Raw genomic sequence first — 6,747 nt, forward strand, 5'->3', positions numbered from 1 at the left:
CATGTACCATTTTTCGTAGTTGTCCTTAGACAACTTGGGTATTTGAGGTTGTATTGTACTTGTCATTTTAAAATATTTCAATATATATATATACTGTTAGAACTTGCAAGAGTTTAAAGACCGTTTACCACTTGAGATGATGAAAAAAAGAAAAAAATAACAGATTTTAGAAATCTAAAAATCTGGATAGTTTGATGATGGTGATAGACAATATATATGTTGCTAGGGGTACCACGAAGATGAGAGCCTTCAATCACTGTACCAGTGAAGAGTTGAAGCATCATCAAATGCATCAGGTCCATTCTGAAATGTAATGTTGTGGCCAACAGCTCTTAATGAGGGGAAGTTAAGGTAGTGCTAGGGGTTTATGTTGATGGGTTCTACCTTAACCTAGAAATGACCTTCTAAGTTCAGCACTGTGTTTTCTTTTCTATTTCAGCTGTCTTTGTTAATTGAAAGGAATGGCCAGTTCTATATGTGGATGTATAACCAGTTATAATCTGCTAAAACTTAAAAGTACAATTTCAGCAATGCTTACCTTCATTTTCTGTTTTTGGTTGGAGTTGGTTACAGATATAGTGAACCCATTATTGCAAATGCTTTTTGGCAACGCAGCCAAAGGAAAGTTTTGGCTGAACAACGGACAGCTAGTACAAGGTTCTATATATTTTTGAATGTGTCTATGATCTGCAAGTTTTGATTTGTCTTCATATTCTGTAGTGAATATTATATGATGGAAATTGGACCTCACTGTTTTTCGTTGGGTCAGGTATTTGATATCAATGTTTAGTTACCTGTGGGAAATGACCCACATGCATACAAACAATCTTTTATAATGGGTTCCATAGTCAGCATATCTCATGGTGGGTCTACTCTGATGGGAAATGACCCACATGCATATAAACAGGCCCCTAATTTTACTTCATGTCTCACCACCTTCTGGAATCTTCTTCTTCTTTTTTTCAGGGTGTTCCTGGTGCATACGGTGAATCAGCAGCTGCCAAGGCCTACCCAAATTATGTAGCAGTTCCCTGCGAACAATTTGAAACTGCCTTCAATGTGACTTTCTTTCTTCCACGTAAATTTACATATCGCTCTTATTCCTTTCTTTCCCATGTTTCATTGTGCATTCACACGTGTATTGAATGAGCTTGGAATTTTATGGTTGATTCAATGAAATTGTTGGAAATATAACAAATGCATCATCTTTTGATTGGTTTATGTTTCCATCCACATGTTTCTAAAGATACAAGCTACACAGAGGAAGTGGAGAGCTTATATATTTCCTGTTGTATTCATGTTGGCTAGATCATCTTATATTGACCTTCTCCCATGTTTAGCAAGGGCCCATTCAGCATTGCTTTTAGAAAGTGTGGAATCGTTTCTCAATAAATAACTTTATGCAAGTTATTTGCCATTGAAAATTGGAATGTAGTGAGGAACTTGTCAATGCAGTTTCGGGTACTAGGCATAATTTGATTCAAACCATAATTTTCCACAAGTATTGCAATTATCAATATAGGACTCATGGTAGAATTTGTCATTCTATGTCAATTTTAGTAGATTCTGTATATTTTCTTGTTGCAGTTTCAATTTTTCCTTCAGCACTAATGTTCAATTGCTTGTTGGTATTTGTTCATGTTACTTGCAGCGTATAAAACATTTCAAATTCTTGTAAGGTATTGCAAGTACAGAGTTCCCATTTTTGTAATTCCACCTCCCTTGATCTATGGGAGCAAAAGTTACTGGTTGTGTTGGGTGTCTACTCATGGCTCAGTGGTAGACTAACAAGAGTTTCAACAAAGAGGTCATGAGTTTTAGTACCCATTGTGGTGTGTGTTGGCGTGAGTGGGTGTGGGTGTGAATGTGTCTAGGACAGATGGTATGCGGGGTTTGATTTAGTACCTGCAGCAGTTGATTGTTCTCCAAACAGTAATGATGATTACTATACATAAGGTTCTCCCAACAGGAATATGAATTACTATACATAGGCATGTTTTGTGTTGCTAGTCCTTTCCAATGATGTCCAATGTCCATGCATCATGTAATTCTCTGCTTGTATGATGAATTAGCATGCACACTATTCTATGAACTTCGTTTGAGTTCTTGTGCATTTATTTTCAATGCTAGGGACACATCTATGTCTTAGATATATATTATATTTGTCAATTTATTATTGTCACTTATGGCAGGGTATAAGAGCATACATGATGCTTACCAGATGTTTACTTGACACAGGTGCAAACAGGTACTACTATTTATGTTGGAATGACTTACTGGCACTTGGTGGGGGTGTTAGCTTTGCATTATGCTTGGATGGGGATTTGTAAGTTCTTTTCTTTTCTTTCAAACCTGGAAATTTTTACTCTTTCAAAAATGCCTAAAATGAAAAAGAGTGGAAATTTAATTCCAGTACACGTTAAAGGTAGATGATTGGTTCGCCTTCTTATCTAAGTGCTCTCTTTGACAAGGTTACATCCTTGTTAGACTTTTGGGAACTTGTACTAGGCTCATAATCCGGAGTTCGAGTTGAAGAATGTTAAGGTAACGCTAGGTTAATTACTTGCTATTCAATCATCTTTCAGGTCTTCTGATTCTTTAACGTAGTTTTTGCCTGTTAAATTTTCAAGAGTTCTATTTTGTCTTCTTTTGTTGTTTCTTTTAGAAAAATTGTGTTTCTCAAGGAATTGTTTATAATGTAGGGCATTGGTAACTTATTAAAATATTCTGTCTCTCTAGCTGAAAATGGATCCACCTTAATAAGGTGATCCTTGCCATCATTTCCCTGTGGGAATTTTTTTTTTTTTTTTTTTAATACAATGTTTGCTAATCATTTATGTTATCTATCATTGGTTTGATGTATTTAAATGCATCCAAACTACCCAAAGTTTATTTCTTGATTAAACTTTAGTTTATACGATAGTTTAAATGTAATCGTTATCTTCACAAAGAAAGTGAGAATTAGCTTATAGTTTGGAAGATACCTCATATGATTTGTAATATTTAGGCTATATATCTTTTGTTAGCATAGATTTAATTGTTGTATCAACGTTCTTTCGAAGATTGCTTTTAGATGGAGTTGTCATGATCCATCATGTCCTAGGATTGAGTATCATATATACAATTAATTTTTAATGGAAATACAGATTTTATATGTTTGGGATTTGGATGGTATAGATCTGATTTTGATTTTAATTCTGATTTTTCATTTTCTTTTGTTTTGACTAACCTTTTCAAATTGGTTAGTTGGTTTGGGGCTTTTGAAAACATGTTTCTGAAATGGGTGTTAAGCTAATTTTGGATGTATGCACTGATTAGGGAATTCATACACTTTATATATATATATATATATATATATATACACACTAAATGAGAAACGCCGACAACTAAAACCCGTCAGTGAATGGCTTTTTAGCTGATGGCAGCCTACTGTCGGAAATTCTGACGGCTTTAAACCGTCGGCGAGCAACACTTATGCTCCCTTTCCCGATGGCGAAGGTCAAGGCCAACGGTTTTTAGCCATCGGCGTTGCCCTATTTTTTGGTTGATATATTTCTTAGATCCACTTTATTCATTTTATTTATTATATCAATGTAGGCATTGGCTGAAAATTAGGCAAATCCAAAGCTAAGTGAACTACACGGCAGAAAGCAATGGGGATTAAATGAGTACCCTTGAAACCTTCCTACGGCTCACCATGACCTTTATTTTCCGTCTAACTTGTTCATTAGGTCACACGGAAATGGTTGAGGGAAAAACATAAATATCAACTTGATCCAAGCCTTGGGTGGTCCTAAGAAATTTTCAAAGGTGTGCTCCCAATTCCCACTGTTTCCTGAGGTTCGTCCATTTGAGCTTTAGATCTATTTCATTTTTCGTCTCATACCCTAGGATGACCTGAAAAAATGGATGAATAGTGCAGATCTAACACATACAACATGGTGGGGCTCACATATGTTCCACCATGTTAAAACTTTCTGATCGAACCAGTTCGGTGACTCGATTACTTTGATAAAAACCCTGGCTCACCAAGTGTTTGATGAAATGACTCAACGAAGTGTGGCTGGTGGCAAGGAAGGTATGTATATGAAACAAATACCTTTTTTTCTTTATTTTTTATGTTGCTTAGAAGGCATTTGATAAAATACCTGTAAAACCATTGCTGTTGTTTTACATACAATAGGATTTTGAAGGTGCAGTGTAGGTGTTTGTGAAAATGCTACACAGGCAAACTCGGCTCGATCTTAGCTCGAACTTGGCTCGAACTGCTGACCGAACTGAGCCGAACTGGCCAGTCAAGCTCGAGGACCGAGCCGAGCCAAGTTCAAGCTGAGGTTAGCTAGTGGTCGAGCCAAATCGAGCTAAGGCAAGCTTGACTCGGTTCGACTCAATGTACACCCCTAATTCTAATCTTAAACACGTATGCCCATAATTCACCTCACCAATCCCTCTTCTAGAGGATAGCCAATTCCACTGCATTTCCTGGGATTGAAGACAACACCATACACGATTTCTTAATAAGAATACATGTTTCATTCGAAATTCAAGAGCTGGCTTCTGTGATTGGATTTATTTTACAAATGCAAAAAAGATTCCTATATCTATAATAATCTCTCTTACCCTTTTCACATTTTTGGAATCATTAAGTTGGGACCTCTTATTAAATTTTCTTTCCTTCATGATGGATGGATTAAGTCGAGTTCGACTCGAGTCGAGGTGGGCCAAGCTCGGCTTGACTCGTCCAATTTGTCCCGCTCAATTTCCTGTTTGGCCCGCTCAATTTCCAGCTTGTCCTGCTCAAATTCTAGTTAGGCCCGCTTGTTCACTCCCCAAGTATAGGGTTGTGATGTAGTAATAAACTCGGTAAGACCGAGGTCGAATCCACAGGGACTGAAACTTGTACGTTTCCTGAAACTAGGTAGAAATAGAACTAGTCTAAGATGTGATCTAAACCAAATAGAATTTAAGAAATAATTGTGGAATAATTATCTAAAGCTTTAAGGAATTCAGAGGAAGAAAAACTAAGGATTCAGAGGATCCACTTGTAGAGATCAGGGAGATCTTATGCCTGCATCAAGGATTATGGAATTCAAACTGAACTTACTTGATTTGGTTTTCAAGAGATGAAAGGTGTATGAATTAGAATGGATTCCATCACCAAACCATGCCCAGGAAACAAAGTAAACAATAGAATTAAACTAATTTCCAACCAATCAACAATGTATGAAGATCAGGAAGGTACTGTCATCCTACCATGCCCATGGGACAATGATGAACAACAGGGCTTCCTGACTTCATAAATATAAAAAGAGGAAAGAAATATTCAAAGCCATTGCAAACCCATTGTAATTTCTGTCACAACAGACCATTAAAGACTAATAAAAATATTCCTTATAATAATCAACTAAATCAAATTAAGTTCAAAAATTTAATCTACTTGCATAGAATAGACTCTCCCATCTCGCTACAGGCTTCACCTCTTAGCCCTAGCTAAGAGGTTTAGCCACACATGATATGGGCTAAATTCTAATTAAAAGAAAGAAGAAGAAGAAGAAGAAGAAGAAAGAAAAAAAACCGGATCAGCTCCCACGTCCAGCTCCTTTCCTCAAGAAAACAAAACCCAAAACTCTTCCCAGCCGTGCACTCCACGTTCCCTGGTTACAGCAGCAGCAGAAAAAAAACCGAGCACCTTTCAACCGAGCTCTCCCTTTTTCTTTTTTCCTTCTCGTTTCTCACGTTTCTTCTTTCCTTTCTTCACATGCGCCCGCCTTGTTTTCAAGCTTCCCTGCCAAACTCTTGCTCACGTCCCTGCCCCCCTGTCCTTAGATCCCTCCCTTTCTCATTTCTTCCCTCCGATCACTGGCCTCCTCACGTGCTTCTCCTCTTATACTCTGCTGTAGGTCAGCTCGAGTCCAAGAACTTCATGCGAAAGTTCCCTTACGCAGCCCAGTAATGTGCGAAAGAGCCATGCGAAACTACTCACCTCCTGGAGAAGAATTTCGACGCGAAATCAATTCATCTCTTGATTCCGATATCTTGGCTAGGGTTATGGCCACCTGTTGTAACATGTGTACGGTCCAGATCATAGATCCGACCATCAATACGATCGTACAATGGCCCACGAAAGTCGTTTGCGTCTGGCCGTGCGTAATGCGTAAATCTTACGCTGTTGAAGTCGGTGGGCCCAGGATTGATGTCAGACGAGAAATCCGACCCGTCCATGGAATTCCTCTCGAAATTTCAGTCGAGAAAGAGTATTTTTTCTCAGGTTTAGTGCAGCCCATCAATTGAAACAGTTCCTCCGTCTATCTTCCGTTCGGACGATCAAAAACCGATCTCCGATGCATTCTGAAATCTATCCACCTAGGCCTAAGTGAGAGGAGCGGTTTGAGTCTTATAAATGGTTCAGATCTGACCGTTGATGCATGGTGTTGGCCCAAAGAGATCGGCCGCAAGTCCCTGTTCAAGCTTCCGCAGCAGAGACCGAAACGGAAGGCTCTGATGAGAGTTGGTGGGGTCCACGTACTTGGTATCTTCGAAATCCACTGTGTCAATTGTCTTTACAACGAAATTTCAGCTGGATGTGTCCAGCTTTGGAATGTTATGGACGCGGCCAAAGGTGGTAATCACGCTGCAATCAGTGCAGGGCTGTCCGTTTGTGACCGTTGAAACCAGCATGTATGGGTGCATGGATATATAATATCAACATGGGTTTGGCTAAATCGAGCCCCTCTGCATGATGGACGG

General features: G+C 38.6%; 1 long non-coding RNA gene across 2 annotated transcripts; it reads left to right on the forward strand.

Annotated features, from left to right (window-relative positions):
• The first annotated feature begins 253 nt into the window (after positions 1 to 253).
• LOC131244337 (uncharacterized) lies at positions 254 to 2,372 on the forward strand. Of its 2 annotated transcripts, none has more exons than XR_009170255.1 (3): positions 254 to 351; positions 967 to 1,078; positions 2,239 to 2,372. It is a non-coding gene; the product is annotated as an uncharacterized LOC131244337 (long non-coding RNA). The 2 variants fall into 2 exon arrangements; XR_009170254.1 differs by lacking the exon at positions 254 to 351 and adding an exon at positions 576 to 657.
• Positions 2,373 to 6,747: the final 4,375 nt, after the last annotated feature.

The sequence above is a fragment of the Magnolia sinica genome, chromosome 4, assembly GCF_029962835.1.
Source record: "Magnolia sinica isolate HGM2019 chromosome 4, MsV1, whole genome shotgun sequence".
In the NCBI taxonomy this organism is placed as follows: domain Eukaryota; kingdom Viridiplantae; phylum Streptophyta; class Magnoliopsida; order Magnoliales; family Magnoliaceae; genus Magnolia; species Magnolia sinica.